The 24,233-nt window shown below is 48.6% G+C and overlaps 1 protein-coding gene across 3 annotated transcripts in view, besides 1 other annotated feature; it reads right to left on the bottom strand.

Moving 5' to 3' along the window:
* The window catches only part of Ctdspl (CTD (carboxy-terminal domain, RNA polymerase II, polypeptide A) small phosphatase-like), a 117,584-nt gene that overhangs the window by 59,657 nt on the left and 33,694 nt on the right, over positions 1 to 24,233 (bottom strand). The window lies entirely within an intron of this gene.
* Positions 2,675 to 4,977: an enhancer, noted in NCBI's record as "VISTA enhancer mm1627". NCBI's record gives its function as "enhancer in: limb[5/6]" and the evidence as "EXISTENCE:transgenic organism evidence [ECO:0001131][PMID:17130149]".

The raw sequence follows: 24,233 nt of genomic DNA, 5'->3' as shown, positions 1-24,233 counted from the left end.
GATTTTAAAATTCACGCAAATATGCAAATGGCTGTCAGACACTGTGCCGATGGCTACTGTAACTTTCTGTGGGCCAAAGAACTAATAAATGAAGCAACAAATAAAAAGCCCAGAAAATGCCTGGGGTACCAGGATATGCAGAGCTGGGCTCCTGGAGAGCTCGCGCTTCCTCTCTGGGTTACTGGGACAAGGCTCAGCATCCAGTGTGGGCCACCTTATCTATGAAGCACCGGGCCAGGCCACCGAAGTTAGAGTTCAAGTCAGAATAAGGGATTTTTCCTGTTTGCCAGGGTTTGGTTTTGTTTGTTTGTTTTAAGTTGGGGGGAATCTGGGATTTGGAGATCGGTGTCCTTCTAATCCTGAATATTCCAGGCAGCCTAGGGACATCGGTTACTAAGTCTTGCCTTGATTGCCAAGTTAGAAGGCATAAACCAGGCACAGTAGTATGGGGCCCCTCAAGAGGCAGAGACAGGTGGGTCTCTGTGAGTTCAAGGCTAGCCATGTAGCAAGTTCCAGGTCAGTTGGGACTACACAGTATGACCTAGTCTACAAGAAAAGCGGGGAGTTCATAACACAGTAGATGGGTCAGGTAGACAGACCTCAGTTAAAAATATTATTTTAATTTTTGCATACTTTTTTTTTTCTTTTTACATAGGATCTCATGCAACCTTGGCCTAGAATTTGATACTATATAGATCAAGCTGGCCTTGAACTTCTGATTCTCCTGACTCCATCCCCCAAATGCTGGGAATATGGGCATGAGTCCCTACTCTGTCCACTTTCATGCTTGTGAATTTTCTGACTAAACCACCTGAACTCTTGGAGCCTTGGGTCCCCTACCTGTGAGAGCAAGGTCATAAAGATGAATTGAAAACCTGCCTGCAAAGCCCTTCAGAAGCATCTGGCTCATATAATTACTTAATAAGTAGAACCAACTAAAGACAACACAGTGGAGCCAGATGCTGGGCTCTGAGGCCACTGAAGACAAGATGGAGGAGTGATGAACTGGATCTGTGGATCCCTGGGGAGAGATGGTCGGGGAAGCATCTGTGTAATGGGTACAATGTTAATCCACCAAGGTTTCAAGCTTCCCTTATTAAGCCTGCCAAAGGATAACTAATACATCCCTGCTCTGCACTGCTACTGGAGAGCAAGTGATCCCACAGCCCACCTCACCCACACCCGCATACCGTCCAGTCCACCATCCTTTCCTGTTCGGTGAACACACAGCGACCCTTCATCTTTGGCTGGTGTAGCTCACAACCTGGTTAATCCTTATTTGGTTTCCTGGGCCTGATTCTTAAACAAAGAATCCTTAGTTCATGGCCACCTATAAAGAATGTTCTTAGAGCCAACCAAAGCCCTGGTACTCTGTTCCAAACCCTGTTTGCAATTTAGGCCTCAATGCATACATGGGAGGGAGGGAGTCTGGCTGATGACTGCAGGGAGGATCTGGCCTCCCTCTGGGAGCACCCTGGCACTCAGACACACCCTCACTTCTGGAGGAGCTCAATATTTGATCCGTGCCCCTCACCAAGATGCTTCCGAAGGCACAATTAAAGAGCTCTGCTCTAGGACAGAGCTTTTCTGTTTGTTTGACAATAGCGTGCGTGCGTGCGTGCGTGCGTACTAAGTTTTAGTCGTTTTCATCCCCCCTGCCAAACTTGTTACTGAGTTCCCCTCCTACTCCCACACCATCTTTTGCATGTGGCCCAGTGATTTTAACCAGACTTCCAACCCCCAGCACACCAGAACCTGCGCCCTGTGCGGCTGCTTGAAGCACCTTCTTATTCTTGCCCTTACCCACCTGCCTTGGAAACCCTGTGCCACGTTAGACCAAACCAACCAGAACAAACTTGTTCTTCAGCAGATCTCTGTCACTTTCCCCAGTGTTCTCCTGCCAGTGGCTAGTGGCTATCGCAGAGACTCAGACAGAACTCGGTCAATGGGCCGATATAAATAACCGTGAGCTCTGGGCGGTGGATGAACCAACTCTATCAACCTTCCAACCGAAGCTCAGCAGATATCGTAGGGAAGGAGGAGGGGAGAATGTAAGAATGTGAGAGCTGCAGGATAGATGGGGAGGAGAGCTGTGCATGCCGGCTTCTGGACGAGGATGCCACTGCTGCACCCATCAGCTCACAGTGGATATGGCTGTCAGTGCAAAACATGCACAAGATCAAGCCAGTCAAAATTTCACCATGAACAGGGGGAGGAGCCCCTGAGGCCCCACTCTTGATGGAAGACCTATTTATAGTTGATGGCTGCTGAAGCAGGGAGTCATTTTCCTTTGGGGATATTGCTGCTGGTACGTTGTCGGTGCTCCAGTGTATGGTCCGAATATGGGTCTCTGGCTTTACTATAACAACAAACAAGGAGGAGCCAGACACGGTGGAGCACATCTTTAATCTCAGCCGTCAGCAGGCAGAGGTGGCTGAATCGCTGTGAGTTTGACCAGGACAGCCTGGTCTACACAGTGAGAGCTTGTCTCAAGAAAATAAATAAATAAATAAATAAATAAATAAATAAATAAATAAATACATAAAAGGGCATGAAGTTGGAAGGGAGAAGGGGGTACTAGAGGAAGTCAGAGCAGTGGTGGAGTGGATATGAAAAAGGAGCAAACATTGAAACGCCATGCCCTTGCAGTCCTGACTCCGGTCTGAAGTTTCAAATGAGCAGTGAAGTGCAGCTGTGTTACTGTTTCTGTCCTGTTGTAAAACCAGAGCATCCCCTGCTCCAAGACCCGAGAAGGCAGATGTGGACATGAAGGTAACTGAGGAGGTACAGCAGGCGCCGTAACCACATCCAGCTCTCCTCAGGAATAAGCCACGCCACGGCACTCATTCCTGCGCATGCGCTTTGAAGACTAGCACCGGCGCCCCGGGATTTAAATGGCCGCCACGTGCTCAATCCACTCTGTACCTCCGAGGAAATCCTTGAATGATGCTGGATGTATCATACTAAGTCTACCCACCCGACACCAGAGATCACGTTCAGAAATGGTGAGCTAGTACCTCAAACCCTCCTCTGCAGAAGGAGCAAGGCAGCCTGTGTCTTTCCTGAAACCAAGGAACACCAATGCTGGCACCAACCCAACTCCCCACACCCCCGAATTCTATAAATCCAAGCAGATAGGAAGAAAATATTTGTATTTTACTACTAACATTTAGAGACCCATTTGATACACTCTTTGTGGCATTTTTAAGACATACTATCGACTTCTAGTGAGCTGAGAAACTTCCTTAGACTATCTTTAAAATGGATTGCCAGGTCTCTGACTAAAAGTTTGACCTCTGAACCATGGGGTTCAGTGTTTAGCAAGAAAACTTTGTAGGCTGCCTGGCTAGTGTGGGACCCAAAGCTCTCAAGACCCGATTTACATGTCACAATGACCTAGTGATGTAATTACTGTTACTTTCCCATCCTGTAGGTGCAAAAACCTGAAAGGTGGGGAGGTTAAGTCATTTGCCTAGAGTCCCTTCTGTGGCTGGTGAGTGAACCCAGGAGCCCAGCTCGTCCAGGGCTGTGACGTGAGCAGGCACGTGTGACTCCCTGGCTCTCTAAAAGCTTACTGTTTCATCAGCCTGATATTTTAAATGCCCCAGCAGCTCACACAGACACTGTGAATCCTAGGCTACAGGCTGTGCTAAGGTGCTGTCCCTGTGTTCCCTCCCCATGGTAACCTGGCATCAGGACCCTGTTCAAGGTCACAGAGCTCTAGGACTGTGAGCCACAGAGTCCCTGGAGGAAAGGACCAGACTCTCTCACTGCAGGGCTGTGGGACACAGGCTACCCACCCAGTGCTGTTTCTTTCCTTCTGCTACAGATTAAAACAACACGGCACAGCAGGAAAAACAGGAAGCTGGTTTCCAGAAACGCCAGAACAACAGCCCCTCTGTTCCCAGCTCCTGGCAGGAGGCAGCCGCAGCCTGTGAAGGGGCCCTTGCCTGGAAGCAGCCAGCCTCCGGGCTGTTCAGGGCAGGCCACAGGCAGTCCTGAGTCAGGAAGGTTGCCTGTTTCTCTAAAGCAGCCACCTAGTTCCCCTGCTCAGCCCCAGGCTACAGAAGGCAAGAAGCAACAAGGCCACTGGGTAGGTGTCCATTTATGGCCTCAGTCCCACACCTGGAAGCTGGGTCTGCGTTTTCTCATCTCGCATGCAGAGAACAGAGAGTTCAAGGGATGTGTACCTAGGACTTCACGGGGGCAGGGTCCTGGACCTGGCTTGTCTGCTTTCAAAGTCCCTGGTTTGGTGTGGTTTTCACTATGGAATGCTGTGAGATTTCTTGAAATTGGCCAAAAAGGGTATCTTGATTTTTATTTGGCTAACAAAATAAACAGAGAAACCAATGAGTTAGCACGAGTCTCCTTTATAAAGAAAAATATCTAGCTGGGTACGGTGGGGTGGCTCATGCTTGGAATTCCAGCCTCGAGGGCTTGTGGATGGAAGTGGGAAGCTAGCTCAAGCTACAAATCGAGCTTCTGGTTAGCCTGGGCTATGGAGTACCCGTGTTCTAACAAAGTAGCTTAGCTAGCTAGCCTTGTAAGTAGCACTACCAACAAAATAGAAAACTCCAAAAATTGTTGGTATAACAACACAGCTCTAGGGGAAAGGTAGGTAGATGGCTATTATTCTGTTTTGTTGTTGTTATTGTCCCCCCCCCCTCCCGTTCCCCAGACAGGATTTCTTTGTGTAATAGCTCTGGCTATCCTGGAACTTGCTCCGTAGGCCAGGCTGGCCTTGAATTTACAGAATTAGGTCTGCCTTCTGAGTGCTGGGATTAAAGGCATGTGCCACCACGCTTGGCTGCTACTATTCTTTTGAAGAACAATTTGGTAGCCTGTTTAAGAATCAAAGATTTTTTTTATCTTTCTTTCTTTTTTTCGAGATAGCATCTCACTGTGTAGCCCTCCCTGCCTGGCCTTGAATTCACTATGTTGACCAGGGTGGTCTCAAATTGAGAGCCCAAAGGTGCATGCTCCCACACCAGCTCACGAATGCTACTGTCTATGCTTTTACTCCATATCTCAGGTCGAAAGTATACTGAGGGCTTAAGTTAAAATATGAGCAAGCTATACGCAGCATGGGTATGTCCTCTGAGTTAGCAGAAGCGGGACTTGTGGCAGGAAGATAAATATGATAGGAAAGGCACGATGCGTACCAAGTATAGTGTATTTACCCAATAATGTAGCAAGTATGGGTTATTTACCCAATAATGTAGCAAGTATGGGTTATTTACCCAATAAAACATTATTGGCCACTAACTCTGGTCTCTAACAAGGATGCATATAATTTTTTTAAAGAGATTTTTTGCTTTTTCATTTCATGTATAAAGGTACTTTGCTTACATGCATGTGTGTGTACCAGGCACATGCATGCTGCAGAGGCAAGGAGAGGGGGTTGGATCTCTTGAGATTGGAGTTACAGATAGCTGTGAGATGCCATATGAGTGCTGGGAATTGAACCAGGGACCTCTGAAGAAACACAGCCAGTTCTCTCATCCACTGAACCATCTCTCCAGCCCCATGGACACTGTCTTTATAGCAAAGTGAAACTCAGTTCACTGAAGGTTAGAAAAGAGTAACTGGTGGTCTGGGAGAATGGTTTAGTGGGTGAAGTGCCAGACACCAGGACCTGGCTTCAATCCCTCATCCCACATACAACTGAGGCATGGACCTGCACTTCTAACTCTAATGCTGGGTGGGAAGTATAAGGAAGGTGTGGAGACAGGTGGATTCCTTGGAGCATGCTGGCCAGCCAATCTAACCACACAGTGAGTACTGGGTTTAGGGAAAGACCCCCAACTTCCAAAGATCAGGTAGAAACAAACCAACAGTGGAAATCACTCAGTGGTGAGCCCCTGGTCTCCACACACAAGTGCACATATCTGCACGCACACCCACTCACCCATGTACACACAGTTACATAGTCATACAGACATAGACACTACGCAAACACACACAATCAAGGAAGAAGAATAACACAATAAGGAATACAGAAATGTAGCTTAGGTGAGACATGGTTATACAGACACATGATGCTGGCTATTCAGTTAGCGGGGGTAGGGGAGAGAGAGTGCACTGTTGGAGGTGCGCCACTTTCTATGGGCCAGTTTTTAATCACACATCCACGTTTCGAGTATTGTTGCACGCTGTGACTGACACTTGGCGGGTGCTCCCAGGTGATGCCTTTCAGAAGCAAGCCCGGAGGGTGGCTCCCAGCATCCTTCCTTTCATGCGGGTTTCTAGGCAGAGCCTGTGCTGTGTTTGTGTTCTGACCCTACAAAAGGGACTTTTGTTCCATTAACCACTTGTGGTTTGCTGCTACACGGTCATGGGGAAGACATACAGGCTTTCAGACTTCTTCAGAAACACACTGAGGACTTTGCTTGTTTTCTACCTTAAGAACAGAGGGCTCCATTTACCACGTGCCGCATGGCTGAGAGCACACCAAGGCCCTCTGTGTATGCAAGCTTCCGTTTCAGCCCTACAGGTTAACTTCCACCTCCCTGAATCCACAGGAGAACTTCACGATGAGATCAGAGTGAATTCACTCTTTGTGTCCTTGCTCCCAAAATGCGCACAGCCTTTCTATGAGCACCTGCGTTTAGCTTATGGGAAAGCGAGTTTGTATGGTTCATTCTAGCTTTCCCTGCTATGCCCTGCTCCTAAGATTTACTCAAGAATGCTATATGCATGAGTCCCAACATCTGTGGGATGAATGTCCTTTGGCAGTGTGTGAGAGTGAGTTCTGTCCACATGACACATCCAGCTGCACCTGGGAAGGGAGTCTCAATGAGGAACTGTGTGAATCAGACTGGTTTGTAGGCGGCATGTCTGTGAGCAATTAGAGTAACGGAGGTAGGAAGATCTGCCCACTGTGGGCGGAACCATTCCCTGGGCTTGGATCCTGGACTGTATAGCAGAGGAGAAAGCAAGCTGAACAACAAACATGCACATATTCTCTACTCTCCGTTTCTCGTTCTGAACCTGATGTGGCCGGCGGCCTCAAGCTCCTGTCCCAGTGACTCCTCTGCTCTCATGGAGTGTTACTTGGAACCATGAACCAAATAATCCCTTCCCCCCCCCCCCCATACTGCTTTTGTTAGAGGTTTATCACAGCATCAGGAAATGAGACCCGGACAGTGCATATTCCTCAAGGCATTTAATGGTGCGTCTTTTCCGGGCCTGCCTGATGCCTATCATTCACTCCGTTAGCATCTCCTGTCATACGACATGCATGCATGTCATAGTATGCATATGGCCAAGCATACTATTAACCGGGTCAAGAGGGTAAGACAAATGTCCTTAAATCTCTATTTTTTAAAGAGAAAATTACATGTGGCATAATTTTTAAGACTGTAATTCTATTTAAAAGGTGCCCACTTTGATAACTGAGAATGTTTGAACTTTTAAAAATTCTTAATTTTTACCGTTCTCCTTTGAGCCTATTGTGAAGCAGCTATTCTTAGAAGGGCTGTGTGTGAACGGTCCTAAGGCTCTCAAGGGGATCTGTCAGGAGGATATGGCTGCTGTCTGACAACATGATTGTATAATCTGATGTCTCTGAGATCATGCTTCATGTGTGTGTGTGTGTGTATGCACACACGCACACACTGCACATTCCAGGGGAGAAAGGAAGTTTCTGCCAGTGCCTGCGCCAGGCAGAGATGGTGACCCACTTGGCCACAGGCTCCCTATGACATCATCACAACGAGGGGAGGGTGGCTTATGATCACAACTCTCCTATGCTACCTACACCAGATAGGTCCACACAGACTGCTCGGTCCACACAGCAGGCAGGCGTGCACAGCATCATGGGAACCTCAGAGCAGCTGTGCATGGTCAGTATAAGAGACGTTTTTGGTTAGAAACAAAGGGAAAACCCAGCGGGTAAGTTCAAGGTCCAAGGACAAAGAGGACAGTGTGAGCAGCCACCCTCAGTAGGGTGGTCCCCTGCTTACTCCCCACCCCACTGGGCACCATTTCTTTCTACTCATTCTTTGGAAATCAAGTCCTACACTTTGTGCGTACCAGGGTTCCAGTGACTACTCCCTCATCCTGGGAACTTCTGCTCTAGAGGTCTGTTTTGACCTGGCCTTGTCTCCCAGGATCATGGTAAACCATCAGGGAGGCACTGTTGAAACGCAGGTGCCCCAGGAGGCTGGCTGTTCCCTCCACACACTCACCCTCCTTCAGATCTGAACAGATCTTAGGAATCTTATCCACCAGGGTTCTGGCAGGAAACAGATGGCATTCTCAAAATGAGGAATGGGAGGAGGTCAAGAGGTGCCATTTATAGATGGGGCTTGGGGCAGGACTCTGGGACCAGGCTCAGGAGTGCACTTAAACCCTAGGTGGGATGGGTTGAGGAAAGAGAGGTCACCAGAAATTGACATAGTGCCAGGTGCCCGGATCTTTGGTCCGTCACAGAGAGGAGCGGGAGAAGGGATGCTTTCTTCTCTCTCTCCCTGCTGTCGTCCACTAAGCAGAACAACACAGGAGGCTGCCAGGAAGCTCGGGAGCCCATTTACGGACTCCCTACTGGGAAGCATCCAGGACACAGACAGGGTGGAGAAGAGCTCTGGGGACGGACAGAAATCATCTGGCCCAAGAACTAATCCGCCTGTCCTCCGACTTGAAAGGTTCTACTCTTGGAAAGGGATCACAGTGGAAAGCAACAGGTGAGGGTAGAGCTGGCCTGTGAACTCTGTCCCCACCTGCCAGCCTGTACTATCTTCTCTTTGATTGAAGGATACCTTCCTACCGGTATCCTGTTCCAGGACTCAAGCCTCGGAAAACAGCGGGCTTCCGTATCACTTGGAACTGTGGGTATCTGTTTTCCGGAGGGTGCATTCCAAAGCTACTCCTCCCCAGTACAGTCTACATTCCCCCGAGCTACTCCCCAAATGCCTAGTGGTTCATACCTGTCGGCTACACCTTAGATGTGAGAAGTCCGGGCTTTCACAATACAAGGGAATCAGTGCTCAGGATAAATACCGTGCAGCAGGTACAGGCAAGTAGACTCAAGTGGGTCTGCAAGACAAATCTGCAGCTCTCCAGGGCGGGGGAGGGGGAAGCAGCAGGAGGAGGGAAGGAAAGAGCCCTTCCATGCAACTACAGCTCAGCCCGCCAGGCCCTGGCCCTCCATGAACTGACAGTGCTCTCCCACCCTGCCCACATACGGAAATAGCTGTGCATTGACCCACAAGCTGCCCAGGCCTGGAAAAATACTCCAGGATACTTAAAAAAAAAAAAAATCACATGTTCTCCCAAGCCTTTCAAAACTTGACCAGAGAACTGGCTGGCTAAAAAAAGGACCAAATCAGTGAGATTATCTGCACCACAAGTTCAAAGCGAAAAGACTCGGTTTCCTTTAGAAATTCTATCAACCCTGTCCCTTTATGTAGCAAGACAGGCCCCTTGATTCTCCAAATAACAAGTGTATCAGTAAGAGCCCAGTGTCGGCCATTGGTGATTACTGTCATAGGACATTACCACAGCTCTGGGTCGATGAAATGGAAGGCACTAGGAACCTGTACCGGGCTTCCCAGCTTTTATGTTCATTCATCTCATCTCTAATTGTTTCCAGAACAAAGTCACGAGACTCAGCGTGCAGTGGTGCACTGTGTGGGGGCAAACGGCAGAGGAAGGCTCTTCCACTTCTTTCTGTTTCTTGCAGGCATTGAGAGGCACTGAGGCCTTGGGAGTGGAGGTGTGACGAGCCTGCACTGTGTTCAGAAAGTCACTGAAGAGATAGTGATGTCGAGGAGGAGGAGAAGGAGGGAGGAGAAGAGGAGGAAGAGGGAGAGGAAGAGGGAGGAGAGGAAGAGGGAGAGGGAGAGGGAGGAGAGGAAGAGGGAGAGGAGGGAGAGGAAGAGGGAGAAGAGGAGGGAAATAAGGAGAAGGATGAGGAGGGAGAGGAGGGAGAGAAGGGAGAGGAGGAGGCAGAAAAATCCAACAATCCGGAGTCAGGAAGCTAAGCCAAGAGGCTGTTTCAATGCTGAGTCCAGATGCTAGCGCAGACAGAAAAATAACCTCCCCAGGCTGCAGGCAGCCCGTGTGGTAAAGTGCTTGTGGCACAAACACAGGGACATGCTGTGACCTTAGAACACACATAAAAAGTTGGCATGGAGGCATTTGCTTATAAATCAGGCCCTGGGAAGGCAGAGGCAGGCAGACGACTGCGGCTGGCTGCTGGCCAGCTGACAACCTTATCAGGGAGTCTCAGTCCCAATGAAAGGCCCTGTCTCAAAATGCAGGGGGACAGTGACTGAGGAATAACACCCCAGGTTGCTCTCTGGTTTCCACACATATGTGCCCACACCTGCATGTGTACATTCACAAATGAATGTGCACACACATTGGCACTCATACACACAAAACAAACACAGACCCTGGGTTCAGACTCCCATTCTTCCTGGTGAGCCATTTCCCCTTTGTCACAGCTCTTCATACCGAGGTTCCTTCTCAGATTTGGGGAGGTCAGAACTCTGGGGTCTTGGGCTTTCCGAGGAAGCCTGAAGGAGTGCTCTCTTCCTCCTGATGCCCCAGAGGGGCAAGGTACAGATGTCCTCAAAAGGGAATCTGGGTTGGAAATCTAAAGGGAGGGGCTGGCAAGGTGGCTCAGTTGGTAAACTGCTCGCTGGGTAAGAATGAGGACTCAAGTTCAAGTCCCACCAACCACGAAGACAGCTGGGCATGGTGGCACAGTGCCATAGTCCCATGACTCCAACGACAGCCTGGGCTCACAGGCTGGCTGGCCTGCCCAACCAGTGAGCCCAGGTTTAGTAAGAGAACCTGTCTCAAAAAATAAAGTGGAGAGCTGAGAGGGGAAAGAGACTTGACGTGGACTTCAGGCCTCTGCCTTCAGGCCTCCACCTTAGCTCCCACAAGGACCCACAGAATGGCTCTTCTCCTTGACCTGGCTGTCTTCCCTGCCTAAGCTGTAAATGTCATATGTAGTGACATGCAGGGTTGTCCTGCTGTCAGCTAGGCTAGGGAGCTGACATTCTTCTACAGAATTCTTCACAAGGATTTTTTTTTTCTATCCATTCTCCAGCCCTGGGCAGACTGAGGCAGTCTGGAGGCCGCGAGGCTATGTGGTAAGGATCTAGCAAGGAAAGCTGTGTCCTTGGCTTGCTTACGTCTGAGGACCAGGGAGCTTGAGGTAACCAGGTGGCAGTGAGGGCTGCCTCTGGAATGTGGCACCAGCCAGAAGCAACTGCACACGGACGTGGCCAGCATACTGGTCCAGCAGCAACAGTGTCTTGACTCACTCATGGCAAGGATCCATTGGAGGAGTGTGGATCAGAGGGTCTACCTGGCTTTCATGGTGAGAGGCACATCATTTGCTAAGTGAGATGCTTAGACAGGCTTGTGATAAGGACGCTCTGGCTTGCCTTTAGCATTTGACCGCAAGTCTTAAAACTTATACAATAACCTGGAACCACAACGGAAGGAACAGAGGAGACATACACGGTCTTCCCTAGTAACCGAGTGCAAGCTCTCATGCCCTGCACGGTCCGTCGCTTTGCCCCATCCCTTCCCTGACTCCCAAGTCAGTCAGGGTTCAAAGCTGTTTCGCTGCAGAAGCAGCTATAGTGCCAGCAGCGAGGACGTCTTTACGTGAGCTACAGTTTCAGAATCTGCACACACATTCCCCCCTGGATCCCAACAATTGTCCTCACTGCTTCACCAGCTGGAGGTGGAAGAGTCCCAACAGCAGCTTCCTGCCCTAATGAGAAGGTCGGCCTCAGGAGGGTCAGCAGGCGCCCTGGCTGCTCTACCCCAAGTCCTCTTACTGTTTTCTTTGTTTTTTTGTTTTTTTATAAAAATGGCCTCCGTCATCATCATCACTACCACTGTTACAAAACTCTATCTTCATAAGCACATAATGTTATTTGAGTGCGTCCTCCCACACTCACCCCTCCCTTCCCCAGCATCTTAGTTTCTTCTCCCTTCGCTGTGATAAAATACCCTGACAAAAGCAACCTAAGGGCGAGTTTGTTCTAGTTCAGTCAAAGGTACGGCCCATCACGATTGGACGTCAGAGCGGCAAGACCCTGGTCACACGGCCGGGAAGCGTCATGGTGGTTATGCTCTCCTGTTTTCACTGCATGCGGTCCAGGATCCCCTGAGGAGGGACTATCCTTGCCCATAGTCAAGAGGAGTCTCCCCACCTCAACACCATGCACAGGCATGGTCACCCATAGAGGCCCCTCTCCCAGGTGACTCTAGAGCCTGCCAAGATGAAAACACTAAGCACTGAGCCTAGGTTCTATCTCTGCTTCCTCATCATTAAAGCACAGAAAGGTTCTTTAAAACCCAGGGCCTGCAAGTGAGGGAAAACCTGGTATCTGTCTCTCTGAGTTTGATTTAATTTACTTGATATGAGGATCTCTGGTTGTATCCACTTTCTAGAAAATTACCTAAATTCCTTCTTTATGGAGGAAAAAAAATCCAGTGTCCATAAACCTATTTTCTTTATCCATTTCTCTGCTGATGGAGACCCAGACTGACTCTGTAAGCTATCATGAGCCGGGTGAATGGGGCTGCGGTTAAGACACGTGTGCAGAGCTCTGGAACGTGCTCAGAGAAGTACTCTAGCTGGCCATACAGGAGGTGTGTTTCTAGTTGTTTTGTTTTCTATTCTGATTTCCACAGTGGCATACTTAGTTCACATTCTCACTGACAGTGTATTAATGTAACCTTTGTCCCCATTCTCATTGTTCTGTCATCTGATTGCAGCGAGGTGCATCCCAGTGCAATTTATATACATCTCTTGATGGTTAACGGGGTTGAATGTAATATGTCTGCACAAAACACACTTTCTACTATGCCCTATGCTTGGTAGACCAGTTGGCTGGCTCGGGCTTGTATTCGGCTCTTAGTAGACCAGAATACAATTTGCCCGCCATCTTCTCAAACTGTCCCAAACACACAAGGCCCATCATAGACCAGTACTGTGTTGGCAATTAATGAAGCTCAACCCACACAGGCCTTCCTTCCTTGATGCTATGCATCTAAGACTGAGATAACTCACTGGGGTGGGGGGTATGCGAGACCCAGGGGCACTTGTCATGACAATAGGTCTCTATGTAGAAACGCAGCCCTGATATGTGCCATGGCCACAGGACAGCATGGTTACAACTCTGCTCAATGGTAATGTCCCTTCTTAGAGACCACTGGCTGACCCAAGGCCTCATCTCTCTCAAGAGGGATGTGTAGTAGAGACAGCAGACAAAACGGGATAACATACCCAAGAGGAGGGGTAAGCAGACAGACATATGGGCAAGGGCATCCGGAAGGATCCCAAGGTTAAGGAGATACTGGTGCCAAACTCTAAGATGATAATGTGTTAGTGGGGCCCCAAAACTCCTTGCACTGTGAACAATGAGATGCCCAGGGGGCCACTGAAGCTACATAGACCAGTGATGGGCAGACTGTCTGCTGTGATGTGTGCTGAGTTTACCTACATCCCTTGAGATCTTCTCGAAGAGTTCTCATTCCAGGGACAGATGAGACATCCCTGTGATAAGCTGAAAGGGACAGCCTAGATTAGGGAGGTGCTGAGCGAAACTGAGCTTCAGAGAGATTAAAAGATAAGCTGATACAGACATTGATGGCTGCGGACCCATGAAACGCCCTCTTCTCCCTTGTAACAGAATTCTCCGTATCTTTAGGAATGGCAATGACCTCTCGCTAGCTGACAGTCAAGGGACTGTGGCACAGTACTGGCCAGTGAGTCTTGGGGGAAAAAAAAGCGTTGCTGTTGTGACATAGGGCTCTCTCTTTTCTCCTGCTCTCTGCCTAGCTCACTCAGGGTAAAGGCAGAGCTGCACTGTACCCAGGAGGATAGAAGCCACTGGCCAGAACTGTACAGGTAGGAAGATAGCAGATTGGGCTGCTGATGGTATGGTGGGGGCCCTGGCCAGGCTCATGTCTGAAAAATTACTTGTTTAGGCTAATTGCTATGTTTGGGATGTCTGTCCTCTTCTGGGTGTCTGTCCTCTTCTGGGTGTCTGTGCTGCAAGTGTGTCTCTTAGTGTGGCAATAGGAGAGGTGGTGGGCCCTGTAAGAGGTAGAGGCTAATGGGAGGTCCTTAGGTTACTGGAGAAAATGGCCTCAGAAAGGATTGTTGGGCCTAGGGCTTCAGATGTTCTGTCCTTGTTCCTGCTGTGGTCCCTGTAGGAAGTAGGCTTAATAGGAGTGGGTCTTTGAGGTTTATAGCCTGGCCGCTGGTTCCAAACTCATGATCTCCTATGAAATAAGCAGATTCCCATATGCCCCCACCACCATGATGGCTCTGCCACAGTGGATTAGAGTCCTCCAAAACTGTGAGTCATAGCAATGCAAATATAAGTATGCAAATGTAAGTCAGATGTGGGTAGGAGACGGCCCAGCAGTCGGGAACACCTGTTGCTCTTGCGGAGGACCTGAGCATGCTCCCCAGCCCCCATGAGTGGCTCACAATCACTCATAACTTCAGTTCCTGGGGCCCCATGTGGCCTTTGACCTCCACAGGCATCAGGCCCACATGTGCTGCACATACATACACACAGGCAAAATATCCACCCCCAACCTATGAGGCGTTTCAAACATTCTGTGTAGCCATATGGAAGATGGTGTTTCTAAAGCATGGTCACAGTCCTGGCTCACTTTCCCCTTTCTTCCCAACAGAAGCTAACTGTTTCTTTCATTGTCTAAAGTGACCCTAACACCCGTAAGCAGTATCCCCAAAACTTAACCTGGGTTTAGAAGCCACAGAGAGCCTTTCTGTCAGACATCCCCTTGGCTTGGTGGGGCACCTTCTCTTCCTTCTCCTGCTGACTCCCAGATGGGTGTGGCACTGCCTGTCACGTGGCCTCCAGCCCAAACCTCCCATCGTTCACTTCTTACTCGGGGCACAATTCTGCAACCCAGCTGCTCCCAGACAACACACTCTTGTCTTCATAGCAGGTGACATGTCACTGTTGTGGAAGGCCTGGCCACACTGAGCTCTCTCTCTGAGTCTGTCTGTCTGTCTGTCTTCTCACTGACAGAAGTGTGAATGCACATGTGTACCTCAGCATGGGTTTGTGTACAGGAGAGAGAGCACAGCAGCCTTCTGAGGCCAAGAGGACATCAGATCCACCCCATTGGAGCTGTATTTGCAGGGAGTGACGTGGGAACCAAACCCTGGTCCTCTGTAGAGCAGCATCCGCTGTTAACCTCGGAACCACCTCTCCAGCCCCAAGATCCCGTAAGTTCTTTAAAGAAAACTTCAGAACATTCACTGTATGTTAACCATGCTCTTTACAGGCAGAAATTCACGTTGTGATTACTCCAATTCTACAGATGAGTAAGCTGAGGCCCAGGGGCATTAAGTAACTCACCTAAGGTCACTTAGAGAGAAAGCAGAAAAGCCAAGAAAAGCCATTAAAAATGTGGACCCAGGGCTACACTGCAGTTTGCAATACTTTAATTGTTTATGGCTACTGGGTCCAGGAGTGGACTGTCTTGGGGATTCAAGGCCTCCTAAGGCCTCTGTCAGCCTGGCCATCTTGCTTTTTCTGTAATGATCTCTGTCCTTGTGCCTTTGGCTAACTTGACCTTTTGAATTTTTTCCGACTTAGACTCATCTCAGGGTCCACCCTCTGTCGCAGTGGACACCTAATGCCAGATGCCAGAGGAAGCAGCGGATGCTGCCCTTTTGTGCCTCAGACCACAGAACAGGCTCAGTTGAGGACATGGGTTGGAGAGATTCTGGGGTACAGACATCAATGCAGGGTGGAGGAGCCTGGCCTCTGACCCTGAAGGCTTGAAGCCACGTTGCAGTCTCTATGAGAGTGCTCACTCTTGCTCCTTAGGTCAGCCAACTCCTATAGTCTCAGAATTGAAATATCACCTACATTGGTAAGTTTCAAATGTACATCTCTAGTCAAGTCCATTTTCCTGGATTCTAGCTTGGGACTTTTTTTGTCTCCTCAGCAATCACTTCTGTAAGTTTCCCTGACATCTCACCACTTGTGTGCCTAGAACAGAAGACCTGCAGGCCTCTGTCTGTCACATGTCTGAGCTACCTCTCCTGTCTGTCATGTGACCATGTTATATCTCCTTTTGTTTGTCATGTGACCACATTACATCTCCTTCTGTCTGTCACCTGACCTCATTACCTCTCCTTCTGTCTGTCTGTCACCTGACTGCATAATCTCTCCTTCTACTTCATCCCAAAGTGCTCGCCTCAGCATTCACTTTCTCCCTGGGATTTCATAGGCTCCTGGATTCCGTCAAGCATTTGCTTACAGCAAGAGTATGACATCTGCTGTGTTCTTCATCATCATGCTCCTTTATGAGACTTCAACCACTGACAAAACCAGGTGACCCTGGTACTTTGACCAGTTACCAACTAAGATGTTTAACTGTCAACTTGATACAACCTAGGATCAGCTGGGAGGAAAGCCTCAATGAGGGACCATCTACACCATGTTGGCCTGTGTGTGTGTCTATGGGAACTGTATTCATTAATCAATGTGAGGCAATCCAGCCCACAGTGAGCGTCACCATTCCCTACTCAGGTGGTCCTGGACTGTGTAAGTGTGGACAAATCAGACTGAGCACACGCTGGCAAGTGGCATGCACACTCTGTTCATTTCTCTCTGTGGATGTGATGTGACTAGCTGATTGAAGTCCCTGCTTCCTGAACTTCTCTGTGATGGACCGTAACCTAGAACTAAACCCTTTCTCCTCTAAGTTGCTTTCGGTCAGGGCATTTTATCACAGCAACAAAGAAGAAACTAGAGCATCAACATACTGCTTTCCTATATCTACTGTACTCTGCAATCAGTGAATTAACCAGCCCTTTAAAATGTACTTGCTGCCGTTGCCTGTGTGTGAGAAAAGGTTTGTGCCACGGTGCATGCGTGGAAGTCAGAGGACAACTTCTGGAAGTCAGCTCTCTCCTTTTGCAGTGCGTTCAGATGACCGATCTCAGGCCTGTTAGGTTTGTGTGGCAAGAGCCTTTACCTGCTAAGCCATCTCCCCAGCCCTTCATTAAGTGTTTGCTTATTTGTTATCATCCACCCTCCCTGTGAGCCTTCCTGAGTCTATGATGGTGAGACCTCCGTCCTGCTCATCGGTGGGTATTACTTGGCACACAGCAGATCTGGGGTAAATGTTTTAGTGACTGAATGGAATGTGAGTCGAGCCAGCAGTGAGCGACATTTAATAGAAGCGGAGTAAATGAAAGCCGTGGCTGGGTATGGAGCCCAGGGCTGAACAGAGACTGAAGCGGTAGCGGTATTGTGACTACACCATTAGACTCTGCTAATATCTGAACTTGCCCACAGAACAGCCATTTTATACGGTCTAGCTCAGCACTGTTATCATTGTTTGGGCAGGGTATGTGGCTTGAAACCACGCTGTCTGCTCACAGGCAGACAACATCACTTCGCGGCACTGTTCTCAGCGTCTCCGCTGCAGCCTTCATTTCCCAGCAGGGTTAGCAATGCACTTTCCCTTCTTGCTGGGGTCTGGTGCTAAAAACCCATCCTCCTCTCTTTGAACCCCGCCTCATCTGGGGTCCTCTGGGTCCTCCTGAGAGAACACCCTCTCTGTTAAAAGGTTTTGATGGATCCATTGCATCACCAAATGAGAATCTGAACCGCCTCTGTCTGCTTCTTAGAGAAGAGGCATGTGAGAGACCTAGAGAGCTGCAGCTTTCTGTTGGAGTGGCTCCCACGTGGTCACGATGAGGTGAATTAAAACCAAGAAACACATCTTCTCTGTAACGGAGCTTGCCTCTAACCACCATTCCATTGCTAAGCTTGAGTCACTGCAATCAGTGAGGCCTCAAAGGGAACCGAGGCAGGAGCATGCGAGGGAGCGCTGCTGCTCTCTCGGGGACTTTGCACTTTCATACTGCACAATTCTGTCAGCCTACAATGTTGCTTTGACACTGGATACCCGTCTCAGTCACTTTTCTCTTGTGACAAAACACCGTGACCAAGGCAACTTATAAAAGAGAGTGTTTAATTTGGGGCTCAGGGTTGCAGACAGTTAGTCTGTGACCATCATGGTGGGAAGCATGGCAGCAGGCAGCCAGGCATGGTGCTGGGACAGGAGCTGAGAGCTTACATCTGATCTACAGCACGAGGCAGAGAGAACTATCTGGGGATGGCATGGGCTGTTTTTTTTTTTTAAGATTTATTATTTATTTTTTTATGAGTACACTGTGGCTGTCTTCAGACAAACCCAGAAGAAGGCATCGGATCCCATTATAGAAGTTGTGAGTCACACCATGTGGTTGCTGGGAATTGAACTAAGGACCTCTGGAAGAGCAGTCAGTGCTCTTAATCACTGAGCCATCTCTCCAGCCCCCATGACACAGGCTTTTAAAAAGCCTGTTCCCACTGATACCTCCTCCCACAGGGCCACACCCCATAATCCTTTCCCAATAATTCCACTAGCCGGAGATCCAGCATTCAAATGCATAAGCTTATGTGGGCAGTCTCATCCAAACCAGCACAGGACCAGACACAACAACCCCAAAATCGCCAGTGTTTTCAAAGCCTGGCACCAATTCTTATGCAGTGGGATGGCCATCTAGACCCAGATGCCCAGAGATTTAAAAAAATCTGTTATCACTCAATGATTGGCCCCTTAATTTCTAGGGTAAAAATCAAAACATTTATCTTGCCAGAGATAATAGCTCAGCCACCATAAAAAATGTACACAGTATATACTTTAAAAAAATCTGTATGTGTCCGGGTGTTTTTACCTACATGTATGTCCACCTGTGGTGGTGCATGAGAGGGACAGAAGAAGGCACTGGGTCTCCTGGGACTGGAGTTATAGTTGGTCTGGAGCCACCACGTGGGTGCTGGGAATAGAACCCAGTTTCTCTGGAAGAGCAGCCAGTGCTCGTCCTTTGAGCCAAACTCTCCGGCCTTTACTTCTCTTTTTGAGAAAGGCAACTGTTGCTGTTTGATGTCACTTTAAGATTCTTCTTTTCAGGGGCTGGAGAGATGGCTCAGCAGTTAAGGGCACTGACTACTTTTCCTGAGGTCCTGAGTTCAATTCCCAGCAACCACATGGTAGCTCACAAGCATCTGTAATGGGATCTGATGTCCTCTTCTGGTGTGTCTGAAGACAGAGACAGTGCACTCCTATACATAAAATTAAAAAATTATTATTTTTAAAAAAGATTCTTTTCACTGAGAATTACCAACGTGCTAAGTAAGCATCCTTTAGCGAGTATTACTTTATGACGTAATTTCTCAGATGCGTCTGTGATGCGCAGGTCTGGGGACTCTATGAGAGAAAGCTTGCAAGCTTCTTCCCTAATCCCTTCCATCTCACTGCACAAAAGAAGGGCTCAGAAGCTGGACGCGGTGCAAGCTCTGAAAGGTGACATTTGGGGATTGCAATGGCTCATGAACTTTGAATGTAGAACTCAGCATCACCTAATAAAAAGCCTAAACTTTAGGGGATGGGGTTGGCTGACCGAGCAGAGCATCATTACAGAATGTCTATCTGCTTCTAGCAGCCATCCAATCACAGGACGCCACAGCTGGAAGGATCTGCAGGTCTCGTTCTAACTCACGGGTGGCCCAGGCGCTCTGCCAAGTACACGGAAGAGAATGAGGTGTCATAGGGAGGGTGGCGGCTGACTGCTTCTGGGTGCCCTGAACTTCTGGGTACCAGATTGACGGCTGTATGTTAGGGTGTTCACCTCCCACTTTGCTCAAAGACATAGTCTTCTCTGCTTTCCTTTCTCTAACCCAAGCTAGTCTTCGAGGCTCTGGTCCTTTCCTCACCCCTCCCACGCAGCCTCTGTGGCTCTGCTCATAGCCTACACTCCCCCACTCTCCTGAACGCCCAGGCCGTCTGCACCTCACTGAGGGGTCGCATCTCCCACCCTTCCACTGACTTTGTAATTTCAGGGCAGGGAGGACACATTGGGTCTGTATGAATTCCTTACCCCACAGTCCCTTGTCATGTGGCAGCTCTCAAGCAACTGAGAACATCTGTCACGGATTCCTTGCCGTGTTTAAGAGCCGATCCTCAGAAAGAATCACTGTGTTTCAGCGTCTCAGTCTGTGAGCAGTTTAGCAGCACCCCTCTCACAGCTCAGCATCTTTAATGAAAAATATTCAAGCACACAGCAAAGTCCCAGAGCCCACGTGACTCTGACCACTGGCATTCCAGGCTTGCTTTAACCTCACCTGCACCCACATCCCTTCCCCAATCAGTCTGATGTCTGACACACTTCAAAAGAATCAGGTCACTTCCCTTCGATAATTCAGTATACCTGATTGAATTAGCTATAGTTTAGCTTTAATTTGTAAACGTTTGTGCCCAAATCCGTGTGTATATGTATGTGTGTGTGTGTGTGTGTGTGTGTGTGTGTGTGTGTGTGAGACAATGCACACACATGTGGAAGTCAGACCAAGACACTGGGTATCTTTCTGGATTGTTCTTCATCTCATTGCATTGAGAAATGATCTCACTGAACTGGAAGGCTGCCATTTTGGATGCACGGGCTGCCCAGAGCACTCTGGGTGGTCCTATCTCAGGGGTTACAGGCATGGACAACTGTATCCAGCTTTCAGGTGGTTCTAGGGATTTGGACTCAGGGTCTCACCCTGGCAGAGCAAGCGCTTTGATCCACTGAACCATCTATCCAGTCTCAAACCCAAATCTTAAGTGTACACTCAATGAGTTTTGCCTATTGTATACATTGTATACATTTAAGCAGCCTTTACTACTCCATGGGGGAATACTCCCCATTCCCCACTACTGGGGATACTAGACCCATTTCCTGGACAGAACAACTAAGAACTCAGAACCAAAATATAACATGCGATAACTTCACATATGCTCACAGAAAATATGGGACAGAGAGTAAGTATATTCTGGAGGAGATGATGGAGATGGGAAAGATACAGATGTGTTTTTCAGTCTTAAGTCTTTGGGCGTTGTAGAGGCCGCAGCTGGTGTAGTGCTGAAACCCGGCAAGAAAACACTGAGTCTCTGGACATTTCCCGCTAGCCACGGCCGTTGGAAGAAGCTGTAGCAGCAGTCCAGACAGCATAGGGCCGGAAAGGCAGCCCATTCGGTGTAAGAACCGCCCACACCTCTGGCTGACCCTGAATCACACATGCATGCAGCAGACTCCAAACAACCAGCTGAGGAGAAGATGTCTGGGAAGTGATGCTGCCCTCAAGTCTGCTTGTGGTTTGACTTTAACCAAGTTAATTGCTGGTACCTAGAACAAACAAACAACTTCTCACTCCTCAAAATAGCTCCTCAGAAAGAGAGCAGGGAATCTGGGCTCTTTACCACAGAATATACGATTATACTCTACCCAAAATACAGTACAAATTTATTTAATGACTAAATAGGAAATACAGCCTATCTTCAACACGAGACCATCAAGAGACCTCAACTCCCCCCCCCACCCCCCAACCCCCGTGTTACAATTAATGAGCAATGGCCGTACGCTTATGCTCGGTGGCATGAAGGAAGCCGTGTGAGAGATGAGGTGTGTGGGATATGTTGGTGCAAACACAGAAACTATGGAAGAGCCCTAACTGGAAATTCTAGACTTAAAATCTATAAAATATGGGTAGGTGTGTTGGTACACACTTTTAATCTAAGCACTGGGGAGGCAGAGGCAGGTGGAGCTCTGTGACTCTGAGGCCAGATAGAGATACATAGTAGCCTCAAAATAGCCGAACAACACCAACTCCCATTATATGTGAAGAAAATCCAAGGGCAAGGACCACAGCTCAGACCACAGGCAGGGCCAGTGAACGTTAAGGCCAGAAATGATCCTGAGAAGAAAAGGGGGAAGGGTTTTAAAGATGAACAGCGGTCCAGACCTGAGAACTCGGAAGGACCGAGAGTGCGCTGAAGCCCCAGAAGAAGAAAGGATCTCTCTCTCTCTCTCTCTCTGAGAGCGAGGTCAGGACAGAGTAAGAAATCAGAGGAAAGAAAGCTACAGAGCTCTTGGGAGCAGCCAGGGGAAAATGACGCATAACAGACACAACGAAGGCTGAGTTAACGCTGAAGACAGTCACGAACCAGGAATGCTGGGAAAGACTGTAACAGGGAATGTTCAACTCAAATTCTACAACCAGTGAACAGTATCTTTAAGAGTGAAGGTAATTAAATATGCATCACCTTTATAGAATATTTCACATAGCTCAGGCTGGCCGAGAACTCACTGTGTGGCAGAGGCTGGCCTTGAACTCCTGACCCTCCTCCATCTGTCTTCCAAATGCTGAGATTATAGGCATGCACCACCTTGTGTGGGTATGGTATATGTGAGGCATGTATTATTGAGTGTGTGTGTGTGTATGTGTGTGTTCGTGTGCACACTCGCACCTGTGTGCATGCACACTGGACTGCTGTGTATGGAGATGTGGGGTGTCTTCCTCAGTCACTCTCTACACTAATATTTTGAGACAGGCTCTCCCATTGAGCTTGGAACTCACTGTACTGGCTGGTTTTGTGTGTCAACTTGGCACAAGCTGGAATTATCACAGAGAAAGGAGCCTCCCTTCTGGAAATGCCTCCATGAGGTCCAGCTGTAAGGCATTTTCTCAATTAGTGATCAAGGATGGGAAGGCCCATTGTAGGTGATGCCATCCCTGGGCTGGTAGTCCTGGGTTCTATAAGAAAGCAAGCTGAGCAAGCCAGGGGAAGCAAGTCAGTAAGAAACATCCCTCCATGGCCTCTACATCAGCTCCTGCCTCCAAGTTCCTGCCCCGAGTCCCTGTTCTGACTTCCTTTGGTGATAAACAGCAATGTAGAAGTGTAAGCTGAATAAACCCTTTCCTCTCCAACTTGCGTCTTGGTCATGATGTTTTGTGCAGGATAGAAACCCTGACTAAGACCAATTCAGCTAGGCTAGCTGGCATCTAGGGTGGCCGGCACCTCCAGAAATCCCCATCTCTGCCTCCCTAGTGCCGGGATTATAGGTGCAGGAGCTTTCTGCTTGAGTGCCAGGGATCTGAGCTCAAGTTTGAATGCTCATGTGGTAAGCAGTTTACAGTCCGAGTCATCTCCTCCCAACCAGTACCTTTTGATTTAATACTACACGTTGGCTACCATGTGATACTTTGCATACCAATATAAATTGGAACTTATACAAACCTTAAGGTGTGTGTTTTAAAATTAATTAAAAATCAACTAATAATCTACCCTTCATTTTTCCTTTACGAGTGGGCAAGAAGTTACTTTGAGTGGCCTGGCAGCTGTTTTTACTCTGCTAGGGTCTCCCTGCCTCATCTCCTACTTTTCTCACAACACAGTAAGAGAATGAAGGTACTATGTCATTCCTCTCAACAGAAAGAATTCAGAGCTGGCCATTAAAAGACCCACATGCTAAGCGCTCAGAAGGATGGGCGGGTGGGTAAATGGCCAGAAAGAAAACAGTTCAGGGTATTCTGGAGGGATAACTTCAAGTTGGAGAATTAACTCACAAACTGGACATGGAGTCAAAATATTTGCCTTAAAAATTTTAATTTGAGTTAGCATGTTTGGCCAGGGTTCAGGAAGGTGACCTCTGCACACCTGCTCTGACCTTTGTGCATTCTCTTAATTCCTTCTAAAACTGGCTGCTAAGTGTTAATTTTTCTGCAAAGGATTACAGGACAACCTGTCCAGAGCACAAAGATTCCTTCCCTTCGTACTGCCCTGGCCCTCCGTTAATCTACAGGCACACTGTTTCCCAAACAGTTCACATCCTGAGCGGATTGCTAAACTCAGGCACTAACTGGCCTCTGACATCTAAACAACAGCTGTGTTCTGTCCTGAGAAAGGGCAGCCTCTCCCAGACACTGACTCTCCAAAGGTCAGCTGTGTCCTGCAGCGGCCGAGTCCGCCCCACGGCTGGTGGCACATGCTGGCAAAACAGACCGAACTGTTTGTCCCCCATCTCCCTTTCCTCCCTCTCGGCTGGTCGGCACTAGCCTTAGATGTTCCGGCACCCTGCACAGGAAATGGAGGCCGTACCCTTCGTCCTGCACGCTCACAGCTGCTCTCATTCCCATGCAAACTTTTTTTGCACTGAAGATGTCCGAGAGCTACCACTGAAAATGGTGCGATGGCAAAGGATCAGGGGACAAGGTTAAAATACGCCTCTCGAGCAAGCAAACTCCAGTCGGTGGTAGTGGTGGTTGTTGTTTTTTTAATATCATCCATTCCCTCTCAAAACAGGACGACCTTACATACTCTAAAGGCAT

The sequence above is a fragment of the Mus musculus genome, chromosome 9 (genome assembly GCF_000001635.26).
Source record: "Mus musculus strain C57BL/6J chromosome 9, GRCm38.p6 C57BL/6J".
NCBI classification, from domain to species: Eukaryota; Metazoa; Chordata; class Mammalia; order Rodentia; family Muridae; genus Mus; species Mus musculus.
Note: the sequence above shows the minus strand (reverse complement) of the source record. Positions and strands in the feature narration are given on the sequence as shown.